The 15,259-nt window shown below is 61.3% G+C and overlaps 1 protein-coding gene across 2 annotated transcripts in view; it reads left to right on the top strand.

The window, feature by feature from the left end:
- Nucleotides 1–2,494: 2,494 nt before the first annotated feature.
- The window catches only part of MGAT3 (beta-1,4-mannosyl-glycoprotein 4-beta-N-acetylglucosaminyltransferase), a 32,185-nt gene continuing 19,420 nt past the window's right edge, over nucleotides 2,495–15,259 (top strand). The window contains exon 1 of one of the 2 annotated variants that reach the window (XM_046011018.1): nucleotides 2,495–2,666. The gene's annotated coding sequence lies outside the window, so the exon portion shown is untranslated. Of the gene's footprint in view, nucleotides 2,667–12,014; nucleotides 12,390–15,259 lie in introns of those variants that run through there. The other variant, XM_046011017.1, reaches the window with a different exon arrangement.

The following is a 15,259-nucleotide window of genomic DNA, read 5'->3' as shown; positions in this document are numbered from 1 at the left end:
TGAATGAGAGAGTCCCGCAAACCAGGGTTTGAGTCCAGGCTCTGGAGCCTCCCAGTCTCGCTACATTGGGCACTCTTTGGATGGGAGCTGTGAATGTGGAAGGATATGATACTTCATTCCCACTGTGGCGCTAATGGGCCAGCTTTGAAGTTTCCAAGATGCCCAGAGCAAGCCAGACCTGAAACAGTGCCTCTCTCATGGGCCAAGGGATGCCCAAGTTGCTGCAGGAGAGGCCAGGGGAGGAAGAGCTGATTCTCCCGGGGAAGCCAGGGGCAAGGAGAGTGTGTCTCTGTCTCTGAGATGCCCTTTCCAGATAACAGGAGTCCACAGGCAGAGGCACAGGGAGAGGCAGGAGAGATGGAGGTGAGCCTCTGTGAGCTGTAGTGAGGGTTCCCCCGGGAACCTTTTCTATAGGGGTTAGAGAAGGGCAGAGAGTCAGCTGGAGGCGCAGGTAAGGAAGAGGATGCTGACATTTTGGCGTAGAATAGGTGGGATTTGCAGGGAATGACAGGATACCTGATGCAAGTGAGTCATAAGGATGTTACAGAGGGTTCAGGGATGTGCTTAGAGTGATGCCAGCTGGGAATGATTTTTACATTTTCAGATGATTAGGTAAAAAAACAAAACGAAAGAAGAATAAGGTTCCACGCACAGGAAAATTACATAAAATCCACACTTTAGTGTCCATAAATAAAGTTTTATCGGAACACAGCCATGCTCATTCCTTCGCATATTGTCTGTGGCTGATTTTATACTACAGTGGCAGAATTGAGTAGTTGAGACGTAAACCCTACAGGCAGCAAAGCCTAAAATACTGACTAGTTGTCCCTTATGCAAAATAATTTGCCTACTCTTGGCTTAGAGTCTCCATGGACAGGAGGGGTGCAGATGAGGCTGGAGAAGAGACAGAGCCAAGCTGCCAGGGCCTCCTGCCCTGCGTAGTCACTGAGCTTAAGCTGAGGGCAAGTGGGAGCTACTGAGGAGTCAGGGGGGAGAGTGACCAGCTGAGATGAACATTGGAGAAGGGTCACTGACCGCTTTTCAAAGATAGATGAAGGTGGGCAGGGGACATCTGGAGTCGGAAGCCCAGCCAGAGGCAGCTCCAAAGGCCTAGGAAAGGCCAGTGGGACACCTTCGCCTCCCCCGTTGAGGGCATTTGCGGGGACCTGGCCTTGAGGTGTCCCTGCCCTTCCCACACACCTTCGCCTATAGTTCAGAGCCGTGCTTGATGCATACCCAGGGTACCCCGCGCGGGGAGGAAGTGACTGCCTCACCCAGGAGTCCCGAAGCAAAAGGAACTGCCAGAAGGGCGGGAAGCACGCGAAGGCCGAAGCAAGACCATGAGGAGCCAGAGTATAAAGTGGTGGGCGCTGCCGTTGGTGGCCGGAGGGCAGGAGAGGAGGCTCAAGAGGTAGGCAGGGCGCGGACCTTGGGGTCTTGAGGACCTGCGTAATTGTGTGGGGGAGGGGAGGCCTACGCCCAGGAGCTCCAGGAGTCGAGTCACAGAGCCGCGCCTGGGAAGAGCGCTCTGTGGTTCTGGCATACACGTACAGGGTCCAGTCCAGGAGGGGGTTGGAAGGATACAGGCAGACAAAGGCTCGTGGAGCCCTGGTCGGTATACACTGGCCACCCAGGCAAACACATAGACCTGTGTAGACTCGGTCTAAGGCCTAACCCTGTGCACGCACCATAACGGAAGACCAGGCCTCCGCACCCCATCCAAGATGGGTGTACACATAAGCAGAGCTCTCCCCGGAGTCATGCCCGCACACGGGCTCTAGAGGCCCCTCCGCACGGTCACACATGTGTGCACACAATCACGGTCCAGGTCCACGCAGGCACGGCCGCCGATCCACGCGCACACCGTAACGCAGATGTGCAAGCCTAGGCACTCGGGAACTGTAGGTCACCCAGTCCCATACGCATACTGCAAAACACAGACGCACACATCCGCGCACGCACAGAACCGGACACGCAGACCCCTGCGCACACGAGACAGACACGCTCTCTGACCCGCTCCGCCTCCCATCGCACACACAACCGCCCAGGACGCACCGGGCCGTGGGCCGGCGCACGCACGGTCACAGGCAGGGGCGCGCGCGCACACACACACAGACACACACACACACACAGACAGACACACTTGATCGCACGCGCGGGAGGCGCGGAGCGGCGGCGGCGGCGGGAGACTGCGGCCCGAGGCGCCCCGGCCCAGCGCGGCGCGGCGAGCGGAGCGCTGCGGGCGGCCGAGGGGAGGGGGCTCCGGTGGGGGCGGGGCGGGGGCCGGAGCCGCCGAGCCGGGCGGGAGCGGGCACCTCCGCGAGCCGGGCTCGGGCCTCGCCTCCGCACCCCCTACCCGCGCGCCTCCCGGGGGGCCCTCCCCCGCGCCCGTCCGCTCGCCGGCCCCCAGCCACGGTCCCGGGGTGCAGCCAGGCGGCCGCGCCGGGCGCGCCGGACGGGGTGAAGGTGGGGGCGGGGGGCGGGGATCGGGGCCGGGCCGGGACCGCGCCGCCCGCGATGCCGGGCGCCCGCCGCAGCCGCCGCCGGAGCCCGGGATGGGGCGAGAGGCTGCGGCGGACGCCAGCATCTCCCCGCCGGGGGCCCCGGGGGCCGCGGAGCCGCCGCCGCCGCTGCTGCCGCCGCTGCTGAAACCCAGCGGGCGATGGGTGAGTTGACCCTGGCGTCCGGGGACCCGCGCCGCAGCCCCGCCATCCCCGCAGTCCCGGCCCCCAGCCTTCATCTCCGCGCCGCCTCCTCCGCGCTCGCAGCGCCCCCCCGTTACGGCTCCCACGGCCCCCTCCCTGAGCGTGACCCTAGGGGCGGGGGCGGGAGCACCGGGCCGGGGGGCTGGGGGGGGCGGGGGGGCCGAGATAGGGGGCGGGATGCCGGGCAGGCTACTCGGCTCCGGCTTCGGCGCCCCCTCCCCCAACCCGGCTGCTCCGCGGAGCTTTCCCCGGCCCCGGAGGGCAAAGCCTCATCCCTCTGATCCCCTCCCCCGGTCTGGGCGGGGGGCGTCCCCGAAGCGCGGGGCTCGAGCAGCGCTTTGTGCGCCGTGCCCCCCTCCCCAAACCTCCAGCGCCGCACGGGGCTGGGGGCGGGAGGCCTCAGCGCCCGCCTCCCCCACCCCCCGACCCCGGGCTGCGGCGGCGGAGGCCCAGGCGCGGTCCGGGAGCAGGGCGGGTGCGGGGGCTGGGACTGTGGCTGCTCGTGGCGACCAGGCAGAGTGGGGAGAGCACCCCCGGTTCTTTTGTCGGGGCGGGGGGGCTCCCGCTCTTTGCACGGCACTGCCCAGGGCGGGGGAGGGAACCTGGCTGGGGGAGGGCGCTATAAATATCTGCAAATAGTGAGTTCTGGAACCGGGGGTGGGGAGGGGAGCGCGCTTGGGTGTAAGTGGGAATGGCGGTGCCTGAGCCAGGGTGCCATGAGAAGCAGAGAAGCGGAGATGGGTCTCGGCCAGCCCTGGTGGCCTGAGGTCAGGTGACTCTCCCAGCTCTGGAAGACTCCCTAGGAGGGATGTGGGCAGGAATACTACCCTAGAGAGACTCCTCCATGGCCCCCCAGCACTTCGTTGTCCCCATCCCGATGGTTCTCCTCCTCGCTCCTGGGACACCCATCCAGAGCTGCTCGGATGGGGAGTTGTGGGGCCCTCGTGCCCCATCTCCCAGGGCAGTTACTAAAGATCCAGGCAGGGGGAGTCTCCGAGGGCTAAGGAGAGAGGCACAGGGTCCTCTGAAAGTTTGAAAGAGGTGCTGCGAGCCCAAGGAGGAGAGAGAACTTGCTGGAAGAGTTGGCTTGCTCAGGAGGAGAGGAGGGAAGGGCACTTGAGGCAGAGGGAATGGCAGGAGCAGAGGTTCTGAGCTGAGTGCCTGGTATGTGTGGAGAGTTGGAGGGGGCTGGAGGGGGCTTTGGGTCAAGCAGGGCCAGGAAGGAGACCCAGGTGGGGTGAGACTGCGGGCCCTCCCATGGAGCGGGCGCTAGCTCCTGAGGACGGTGGGGACCGGCTGGGGCTGGGAGTGCTGCCATCTGGCTGGGCACCCCCTCCAGAGTCTGCCCAGTGCCCCTGTTGCGGTCAGGGCTGCCTGACCCACATCTGGAATCCCTCTTACTGTGGTGGCTGGGCCGCCACGAGCAAGTCCGCTTTCTGAGGCTCAGTTTCCATATCTGTCAAATGGGGAGAGTCCGCCACAGGGTCGCGGAGAGGTCTGGATGCAATGATGGGTTTAAGGTGCCCAGCACCTGAGAAATAGTCGGGAAATCTCTGCTGTGTCAGGATGATTACCTGGGACACTGATGTCACCTGGTGGGCCAGGCTCCCTTCACTGGCTCGCCTCGTCCCAGTGGTATGAGACTCATGGGGGCTGGAGGTGACCGGGGAAAGCCAAGGGCTGGGGGAGTTGCATGTCCAGGTCCTCACATTATTCTGGGAGAAGAGAGGAGCAATGGGCAGTGGTTGGGGCTGGGTGGTCTGCATTGACAGCCTGTTTGTCCCCACGGGCACCTTAGCCATGGCATCCAGCAGACCCTGCTGTGTTCCCCAAGGCCAAAGCCTCTTTGTTCTCTGTACTGCAACCCTTCTGCTAGCCGGCTCTAGCCCTGCACGGGGGACCAGGGCTCTCTTCTAGAAGGTTCTCCAGACATGGAGACCAACAAACACAATGACCTCCTGTGAGGGGCACTGTCATGGGCAGCCAGGTGGAGACCTTAGCCCCAGGAGAATGGACTGTAGTTGAGCAGCAGATATTCTTGGGTGTCCATGATCTTGCCTAGCCCGTGCTGGCTGCTTAGGGGCGGGGGTGGGGGGGCGTGGCAGTAACTGCACCGTGGGATGGTCCGGTGCAGCAGTAAGAAGCACGGATTTCAGATCCAGCGGTCCAGGTTCAAATCTCAACTCAGTCACTCCTTACTGGGCAACCGGGGACTGGTGAACTTGGCCTCTCTGGGCCTCAGTGTCCTTGCCTCTAAAATGGGAATGATGCGTAGTATTGCTATTTGAACTGCTTGGTTCTGTTCTTGGTGAGCATTCACGCCCCCTCTTTCAGAATAAGTCTCCTGGTACACCCCTGCCTCCTTGGAGACGACGCAGCTGCCTCGCTAGATCAGGGGTCTGCGTCGCTGTTGGCTTCCTCTGCTGTCTGTGAGTCTGCGTAGGCAGAGGCCTGCCTTTCCGTGTCCATTGCTGGGGCCAGGGGACAGTGGTGTGCCGGCAGCAACTGTGGGACAAGAAGGTGCTTGATGAACACCGATGGCAGGTTTCTGTGGTGTCAGTCTTCCAGCAAGGCCCCTTTGAAGCTGTACCAACAGCTTACTCATGTCACAGTGGGTGCTGGTACGTGTCAGCTTCAGCACCCAGGCATTCAGTGGGTGCTTGATAAATGGCAGTTGAATGAGGAGACTTTTGGTCCGGTAGACTTGGGGAGCTGCTGGGCCGTCATTTAGCTTGGAGGAGGGGAGGACATTGGAACGGCTGAGGGCAGGAGCAGGGATCCCTCTGAGCCAAATAAGTGAGATACAGGGCAGGGGGAAGGAGGGCTGGTGCCTCCCTTCCTGGGAGCCTCCACTCCTCTGACCCTGTCTCACTCCTTCTCTAGCCTTCCCTTGACCTTGGCCCGGTTTGGGCTGTCTGCATAGAATGACCCATCTAGATCCCAGGTTTCAGCCTGGCCGAGCTCTGAGAGGTGGTCCGGATAGGCCGCAAATGTCCAGTTCTATTCCCTTGCTTATGCTGTTCCCTCTGCCTGAATGTCTGTTCCCCCCACCTCTTCCATTGTCCCCTGAAACACTGTCACCCTTCAAAAGCCGCCTCCGTGGTGTCAGCCCTCCCCAGATCCGTCCCTTCTTCCCCTTCTGCCGTCACACCCGGCCTTCCAGCCCCTCTCAGGCACGCTGCCTGCCCATCAGCATACCAGTACCTCTCATTTATTGCATCTTTACCACAGCCCATGACAGAGGTACCGTGATCATCCCCTTTGCCGGTGGGGAAACTGAGGCACAGTGTCTTGTTAGGGATGATCCGTCCTCTCCATCCGAGCTGAGCATCGGTTGTGCGGGGAAACTCCTTGCTGCGGGCTGGCGGAGAATCACATCTGTCTTGTTCGTGTGTGTGCTATTGCGCGTCGGGCTAAGCTGTGAGTTCCGCCTCGTATAGGAGCTCGAATGAATGAATGATTAAGTGAATTACTGATTGTCAGTCCCAGGGAGTGCTCCTGTTCTTCTCCCCATCCTTCCCCGCTTCTTCGTCCCCATTAGAGACCAGCCCTCAGGAGGACGGCCTCAGACCACAGAGGGATGGTCCCAGGGACCTCCTCACCACACGGCGTGGAAGGGGAAGTGGGGCCCTGGGTGGGGCCGGAAGTGGGCGCGGTGGAAGGCCAGCAGACCGTCCTGCTGTGGTCTAGAACAGGGCCGCATGGGAGCCCCATGGCCCTGCCGGGAATCCAGGAAGTGAACGGGGTCCCAAAATACTTTTTCTTACACCGCCTCAAGTGGAAAGTACCCTGTGGGCTCACTTTATTTTCATCTTTTCTATACAAATGAAATTGGAACAATGGGAATCCTTCATGGACCTCATCACTCCGTTGTTTTACGAATTTAGAACTTACTTGGCTCAAGACTGTGGTTCCCACTGAAGTAGGAATCCCCAGGGAGGGCCAGGGTGAGGGCCAGGACAGGAGGCCAGAGCCCTGCTGCCCCCGGGGCCTCCTCCGGGTCTGCCTTCCAGCTGCCCTCTCCGGGCAGGCTGGGAACTTCCCAGAAGGAGCAGCACAGATGGGGGTCTGAGCAAGGGAGGGCCGCCAGAGGCAGGCTCCAGGGTTCTGGTTGACAGAGACCCGTGATGGATGACTTCCCAGGCACTTCCACCCCACCTTGACCTCTGAGTCATGATCGTTTGCTGCTATTTCTCGAGCACTTACTATGTGCTGGGCATGGGGCCAAGCCCTTTGCATTATCCCAGCGACGCCTCCTAACTTCCCTCGAAGTAGGTACTATTATTATCCTCATTTGGCAGTTTGAGGGTGCCTGGGGCCTGGGGCCCGGGGCTCAGGGCCAGGCCAGGGCAGGGCTGGGATCGTATCCAGCCTGTAGGACCCCAACCCCTCATGGGGCTTTGAGTCTAGACTCCTCAGTCACTCCTCTGAGAATGGCGTCTGCAGTGACTTCTAGCCTCAACCCCCTTGCCCTCAACCTGGATCCTGGGGCCCTGCCCACCCCCCCGACCTGTGTTCTCCACCTCTGCTCCCTTCTACCCTGACCCAGCTCTGCACCCACCACACTGACCCCCCACATCCTTTTTTCCAGACCCCTACTGCTGCTGTTTCCTTCTGGAAACAGGTCCCAGCTGGCCGTGGACCTCACGTAGCTTGCTTAACACCCTGGACAAATCACTCATGGCCCCACTCTGACTACCCCGGGCCTGGCACACAGCCTGGGTGAATCATGGTGCGTGAGTGGTGATGGTGGCCAGTGGAGGGGGAACGGGGAGGGCTGCCGATCGCTGGGCAGGAGCTGGGCTTCCAGGCTGGGCTACACAGGCAGCTGTGTAGCTGGGGGCTGGCCCCTTGCCTGACATGGAAAAGGCATTTGGTACATATTTCTTAAGTATTTGTTGAATGGTGATAGTGAGAGAGGCGGGTGCGGGCCCCTTCCGGAAGCCACGCAGATTGGTGGGTTTGGAGAAGACTGAGGGTGGGGCGCCTTCCCAGCCATCTCCCTGGGCTGTGATCGTGAGTGGTTGGGGCTCCTTGACAGCTCGAACGGGCGCGAAATGCTGGTGCTTTCTTGCGTGATTTCATTGCAGTTATCACAGGAGCCCTGGGCGGTGGGGCTCAAGTAATCCTCATTGCATTCTAGGGAAACTGAGGCCTAGACAGGGCAGGCAGCTTGCTGGGCTCACGGGAGGTGGTTCTGCCGCTTGGCCAGAAGAAGCAGTGACTGTGCCGCTCTCTGTAGTGTCCAAAGCGCCCAGCACGTCATCCCAGTTGGTTCTAGCAGGAGTCGGAGGCTTAGCGCTAGGTTTTCAACTGTGCCCATATCCGGGAGTCAGAAAACCTGCCCCCCCACTGGGGGCCTTCCGCATTTCTAAGGGGTAGTTCTGGGAAGAGAGCCCTCCTCGGCAGAGAGAAACAAAGAGGCGGGTTGGGGGTTCTGGCACAGAGTAGGTGCTCCGGAGCCCTTGTGGTCAGAGGAGGTGGAGCCAAGCCTTTGGTCCCATCTGGTCCTTGGAACAGCCCAGGACAGGCTTCAGTCTTCGAGCCAAGGCCCACAGAACGTGGGTGACTGGCTCAAGGTCACACCTGCCACACCCAAGGTGAAGAGCAGAATGTTGAGGCTCCACAGGGCTGGGAGGGCTGGGAGCGGGGCAGGCGGAGTCTGGCTGTGCAGGAGGAACTGACGCCAAAGGACCCGCGGGCAAACCCCTCGCAGCGGTGTCGAGGGCAGCCACTGGGACCCTGGCATGTCACTGCTGTCAGAAATGTTTGGAGCCACACCCGGGTATGGGCAGTGGCCCCCTACCTGCCGCTGGGGGGCGGGTCATGGAATCTGTGGTGCCTCCGCCTCCAGGTGCTGGCTTTCGTGGCCTTTGCAGACGCTGTCCCTCCGGAAGGGCCCTCCCCTCCTCTCCTAGCAGGTGCTGGCTCATCCCCTGAGACTAACCCCCTGCCACACCAGGAGGCCCTGCTTGACCCCCACCTCGAGGCCGAGGTTGATCCTCCCTGCCAGAATTTCCCTCTGTCTGCTCCATGGGATGCCGAGAACCCCGAGGGCCGGGCAGGTCTGCCAAGGGCCTGGTCCCAGTGGAGTAGACAGAGAAAGAAGGTGCAGCCCAGCTCAGGGGACTGTCAATTCAGCCTAGACAGGGGACCAGGCTGGGGAACCTTGAAGCCAGGTAGCCAGCCAAACACGCCCATTTCACAGAGGGAACATTGGAGGCCCTGAGGTGCTTGGGACTGACCAGGGAGAGCGGCAGAGAGTCTGAGAGTTGCTTTGTGGCTTGTAGGAGGAGAGCCCGGGGCTGTGTGGCCGCACCCCTCCCCCTCTCCTTTCCCAAGCTGGAGTGTCTCTCTACAGGTTCCAGGTCAGGTCTTGGAGGGGGACTGCTGGGAAGAAGCCCAGGAGAGCACAGTCCCCAGGGCTCAGGTCTGCACTCCGTCCTCCCATGTGGAGGGCAAAGCTCCTTAGAGGAAATGCTTGGTGTCTAAAAGCTGGCAGGAAATCCACATGGATGGTTCATTCCAGCAGGAATATGAGCAGGAAAAAAAAGTCTGGGAGAACTTAGGCCAAGGGGATAGCTCGGGGATGGTGGGACCGTGGCTGATAGGGTCCTGTTGCTTTTGTTGTGATTTTCAAACTCTCTAGGATGTGTGCAACAGCTTTATCATCAGAAAGAAACGCGGCTATAATCTAAAGGAGAGCGGTCTAAGAAACCTGCCCTGAGAACAGCCCAGGTCCCCATTTGTTTGACTGTGGGGTCACTACCGTGGGTGGCTTCCAGGGGGACCAGTGGGAGCTGCCTGGCCCCAGGCCCACCCCTGGAACAGGCGCACCTGTGGCTGAAGCTTGTGTTTCTCTCATCCTTGCAAATGGGGTCAGCGAGAGAGTCCTGGTGTGGGGCTGCTGGCGTGTGGCACCCCGAAAATCCCGTTCAAACCTCTGACCTTCCTGCAGTGCCTCAGGGCCCTGGCCTGCCCACCTCCATCGGGAAAGCCTGCCCACTCCCCCCCTCCCCCAGGTGCTGCCATCTGCCTTTCCCAGCCAGAGATAGTCCCAGGTGCCCAGTGGGGGTGTTGACCGCTGCTGACCGGCGTCCTTACTGCCTCCTGCTCGGAAGCACCTTTCCAGGGGTCCTCCTGCAACACGGTCAAGTTCTGCCTGTTGGAAATGGTATTTGTCCTCACAGCGGAGCTCTGATCCTGAGTGAGGATGCGGTCTCAGTCTCCCCCATGCCCCCCTGCCCCTGTGCTCGGTACAGAGCTCTCATTCATTCATTCGGCTGCTGTCCAGCAAGTGCCCGGGCTCAGGCTAGGTGCCGGGGGCACGGATCTGCAGACTTCGGGGTGTGACCGCGTGGTGTGTCTTTGTGCGTGGGTTTTGTGCACATCCCCTACCCCTACCCACAGTAAGAGCAGCTCCGTCGTGTGTGGCCTCTCATCCGGGCCACCTGCTAATTCATTCAGCAGTGTTCATTAGACCCACTAAGGAGGTTCCAGGCCCTGACCCCAAAGAAAACGTGACCCAAGGTCTCTGTCCTTGGGAAGGGCCATCTTGGGGGCCATTTCAATGCGGACTGGTGAGGGCCCAGGCCAGCACTAGGAGTGATCAGAAGCGTTGTCCTGGAGAGACGGGAAGGCACAATGGAGAAGGGCATTCCCGCCCGGCTGCGGGTGTGCACTCCGATCCCCCGCGGCCCTGGGATCCTGGGCCTGGGGACACTGTGCTGGCCCTCCTTGCTGCGCTTACGGCTCTAAAGCAGGCCTAAGGAGCCACAGAGCTGGAGCACGGGCTCCGGGGGCTGTGAGTCCTCCTGCGGGGCGGCTGGGAAGGAATACAGGGCCCTGGAAAGGAAGCACATTGAGTAGAAGATAAAAGACAGAGTCTGCCAGCAGGCAGGAGGACCTGGGCTGCAGAACTTTCTGAAGGAGAACCTGGGGACCAGACCCCAGAACATAGCATCAAGAAAGTAGCACCCCTCGATTTAGCCCAGAGAAGCCGGGTCACGGAACTCAGACGGAGCAGCAGACCTAGAATGCGGCCCTACCCATGGATGTCAGCCGGCAGCTGGGGGATCCAGTCCCCCAGTGGTCAGTGGGGAAACTGAGGTGGTGCAGGGATCCGGAGGTTCTGGAACCTGGGTGAGCATCGGTGCACACGCTCATGGTCTTTGCTGATCCAGGTCCTCCCCATAGCTTGCTGCTGCCTGACCTCGGGCAAGTCCTGTGTCTTCTCCAAGCCTCAGTTTCCCCATCTTTGAGATGGCTTTGTGGCAGTGAGATGAGATGGAACACGTCACTTGGAAAGGGGGTGCTGCTCTTGGTGCGCAGGCTCTCCTGGGCGGTTTGTGGCATGGCGTGGCTGAGGCCAGGATCCTGGCCACCCACCTCCTGGAATGACCTGTCCCCTTTGGTGATGGTCTGCTCACGGCCATTGCTCCTTCTCCTTCCCCACACTCAGCGGGACATTTGGGAACTTGCTGGCCTTTCTTGGGACGGTCTCTAGATCTAGCAGGTGGGAAGGACTGAGTGATGAAAGGAGCAAGAACCGATTGGTGGCTCCCTATTAAGGAGCAGAGACCTGGTGCCTACAGCCCTGCGTGGTGTCCCCTGCCATTTGGTGGGGGCCTCCTGAGTGTCCCTGCTGGAGACAGTCAGGGCCTGACCTGAGGGAGCTATGGCCCCTCCTAGGCAGGGGTGGGCTGAGATTAATTGGGGGAGGAAAAAGAGAAAAGGCTTATTGTTCCAGTTTCACGGGGGCTCCCCAGGTGTCCAGAACGGCAGAGCGAACCAGCTGTGCACCTGCTCCGGGCCCGCCACTACCGCAGGAAGGGGCTTGGGCTGCTCGGGTTTCCGAGCGCTGGAGCGGTGGGCCCTGGGCCAGGAGCAGCCGCGTCACGTCCCCTGATCCCTGCAAGGACCCTGCAGGCGGGTGTGACCAGCCTCCCCTTTCATGCCTCTGTGCCAGTAGGGTCCCAGAGCTGTGGGGGGCAGAGCTGGGGTTCCAACCCGTCCTCCCACTCCGCAGCAGCTCGTCGAGCCCCTGTTGCATGCGAGGCAGGGTGCTAGGCGCTGAGCACCCCAGGGTGAACCACAGTCACTTCGTTTTTCACCTTCTTCCTTCCTGTGTCTCCTCCGGCCTCTCAGCCATGGTGTTGCTCTGGGGTCCTTTCCCGTGTCCCCCTTTTCCGCCACCGCCCTCCCGTGGCAGGGGACCCTGTCCCATTCGTGTAGATGAGCCACATCCGGGTATGCCCTGCCCAGGCAGATCTGGACTTTTCCAAGCCCCAGCCCAGGGCTCAGAGCCCGGCAGCACCCACTGCAGGTGCGGTGTGTGGGTTTGGGGGGAGGGTCATGTATTCATCCAGCAAGCCAAGGTCAGCACCTCCTTTGCATCAGGCGGGGAGCTGGAGCCCCAGGGGAGCCCGTCCGCCCCACCCAGTGTGGGGTGAGGAGCCCTTGGGGGGCAGGCCAGGGGCCCCCGGGGGAAGTGCAGCTCCATAGAGCTCACCTGCAGACAGAGAGTGAAAGATTACCCAGGAACTTGGAGCCTCCTACAGGATCTGGACTTTATCCCGAGGGCAGGAGTTCCCAGCTGGGAGGGGGCAGCGTTGGATGTGGCTTTTGCTTGGTTCATGCGGACCAGGCCGGAGGCCCCCTGGGAAGGCCGCTGCTCTCGTGCCGGTGAGTGCTGGAGGTGGTGCAGCCAGCGAGGGACAGTGGCACCAGGGGACAGGTGGGATGGAGAACGTTGGGGCATGGAATAGACGTGCCTGATGATGGACGTGTGGAGTCCACAAGGGGGAGGATGGAGGGCGGCTCCTGGACTCCTGGGCTGGGCAGCTGGGTGGACGGTCCCATCGTGTCGAGGCCCAAGGCGGAGGAGTGTTGGGAATGCATTAAGTCGTCCCGGTGTCCCTGGGTGCCATGCTCAGGTCACAGGTGATCAGTTTGGGTTGTTGGGACAACTGTTCGAGTGAGTTCCTTGTGCCTGGTTTTGCAGCCAGGGGTCCCAGGCAGGATGGGAGCCGGCTCTAAGCCCAGGCTGCTGCCCCCCCGCCCTCGGCCAGGCCCCGATTCCACGGGGTCTCCTCCTCTCTGTCCTTTAACCCCACAGCACCCTAGCTTCGCATCCCTCACCTCTGCCCTGTACCCAGGGGGAGGCCCCCCTGGGAGCACCTCCACTCCTGTCTGGGTACACGGACTGACCTCTGCATGGGCACCCCTCCCCGCTGTGCAGGGGCATCCTCTCCCACCCCCCAAGGTGCAGCTCATGGAACAGAGCCTGTCCACACTGTGGCTTGAATCTGTGGCCCTCCCGGCCCGTGCAGAGAAGGCCCCATGAAGACAGGCGAGGCATAGGGCGCATCCTCCCCTCCCTTCCCCCACCCAGGGGCCTCGGGGCTGGAGACGGAGCTGAAGCTGCGCACTGAAGTGGCCCTTTGTACATTGTCCCCCTGGAGGCTGGGGGAGCCTGGTGGGCGGGGCTGGCACCGCCCGAGCTGATCTCAGCAGGGCTGAGGAGCGAGGTGGGGCATGAAGAGGGGGGTGCTTTCTCGGCCTGGGAGCAGGACGGAGCGCCCCGCTAGGTCTGGGTACGCACTGGCCTGACCTGCCGCCCCAGACTTCCCAAACTAGACGATACTTGTCGCTCAGAGTCTGTCATCACTTGCCTTGAGAGTTCGGTCGTCACGCACAGCGGTTTCTGGAGTGCCTGCTCTGGGCCAGGCTTTGTCCTGGCGGGTGGGGAGCCGCGGAGACGGGTGACCGGTGACTGAGGCTCAGCGTGACCCTGCTGTCCTGTGCTGACGTTCTGAGCGCTGCGGTGTGGGTCGGGGAGACAGACCACTAACGCGTAAACAAGGAGATGGCTAGCTTCCGCCGTGGTTGTGGGGGAGCAGATGACCCGGGGAGGGGACAGCTGCTCTAGCCGGCAGGGAGGCCCCTCTGAGCAGGCAGCCGCATTCCAGACAGACAGACAGGCAGGGGGAGGACCCTGAGGATGAAAGGTGGGGACTGTGGCCAGAGCCCAGTGGACGAGGGAGGTGAGGGCAGCAAAGATCCAGGGACCAGATTGGCAGGGCCTTGGGGCCCAGAGAGGAGTTTGGGTTTCATTCTGAGACAGACTAGGGGGTGGATTGGGGTGCGCGGAGGGTCTTGAGGGAGGCTGTTGAGCTGGGGGTGGGGGTTCGGGGGTCACGTGGCCTGATGGGGACTTTGTAGTGACAGAATTTGCGGGACCTAATGCCAAAGGAAAAGGTAGCACCCCTTGTTCAAAAAGGAAGAATGTCAAGACAGAGAAAAAAGAGCAGGAAGGAGGCCAGCGAGGAGGAGGCGGCGGCGTGGGGTTGGGTCCTGGGAGCGATTTGGAAGGAGGTGCCCACAGGTCCTGCGCTGCCCCCACCAGGCCTGCTGGAGCAGCAGGGGATGAACTTTAGCTCAGGACTGGTCTACGTCGAGGCTTCTTGGATGCGACTCTGTTTAGTCCTCCTGGGGTGAGGGCCTGGGATTGTCCCGCAGTGCAGATGGCGACTCTGAAGCCCAGGGATAGGAAGTGACCCAGAAAGCGCCCAGCCCAGCCTGGCGGGCTGTGCTTTTCCGCAAGGTGCGCTCCATTCCACAGCTGTGACAGCTGGCGCTGGGCGGAGCTACTGTGCGCCCCGCCCCCTGGGCGTGTCTCCTCGCACTTCCTGCTTTGCTCCCTGTGGGAGTGGGACCGATGGCTTACTTGGGTTTGGAAGTCCTGGAATCTCTGGGGAGCCGCAGGGGGCTAGGGGGGGTGGTGTGTGAGCGATAAGCCTGCATGGGGTCTGGGTCAGTTAATTTTGTGGAAGGACTGATGGCATATTTTATGAGTTAGAAGAAGCTAGGTTTTTTTCTCTTTCCTCTCCATTGGCTGCACTGTTAAGATTAATAATCTGCCAGATTGCTTGTCACGGGCTCCGGCTGCCCCTCCTGCTTCCTCGGCCCCACCCTGGCTGGACCTTGCCCTCCTCTTTCTCCTTCCTTCACCCAGCCCTGTCTACCTCCCAGCCATAGACCCCAGCGTGCACCCCCGCAGAGATGACGGGGGATTGGGGGGGATCCCCCCATGCCTTTAGGAAGTGCTTTTTTTTTTTTTTTTAAGATTTTATTTATTTATTTGACAGATCACAAGTAGGCAGAGAAGCAGGCAGAGAGAGAGGGGGAAGCAGGCTTCCTGCTGAGCAGAGAGCCCGATGCAGGGACTCGATCCCAGGACCCTGAGATCATGACCTAAGCCGAAGGCAGTGGCTTAACCCACTGAGCCACCCAGGTGCCCCATGGAAGTGCTTTGATCCCTGCTCCCTTGGGCCTTCAGCAGCCCTACTGGGTGGGGTCCATCCCACCTGACCGATGCAGACACTTAGACATTCGCGCCTTCACTGCATTGACGTTCACTGTCCGGTACCAGGAACAGGACCCAGGAGCTCACACCCTGTACGGCAGGCTGACTGGCCACTGGGACGTTTCTGTCCAGGCCGGGGTGGAGGGCAGCTCCCCAGGGGAAGCAAGGGTTAAGCTGAGTGTGAGAG

The sequence above is a fragment of the Meles meles genome, chromosome 7, assembly GCF_922984935.1.
Source record: "Meles meles chromosome 7, mMelMel3.1 paternal haplotype, whole genome shotgun sequence".
Taxonomy (NCBI): domain Eukaryota; kingdom Metazoa; phylum Chordata; class Mammalia; order Carnivora; family Mustelidae; genus Meles; species Meles meles.
The sequence above is the reverse complement of the archived record's forward strand: the minus strand, read 5'-3'. Positions and strand labels throughout refer to the sequence as shown.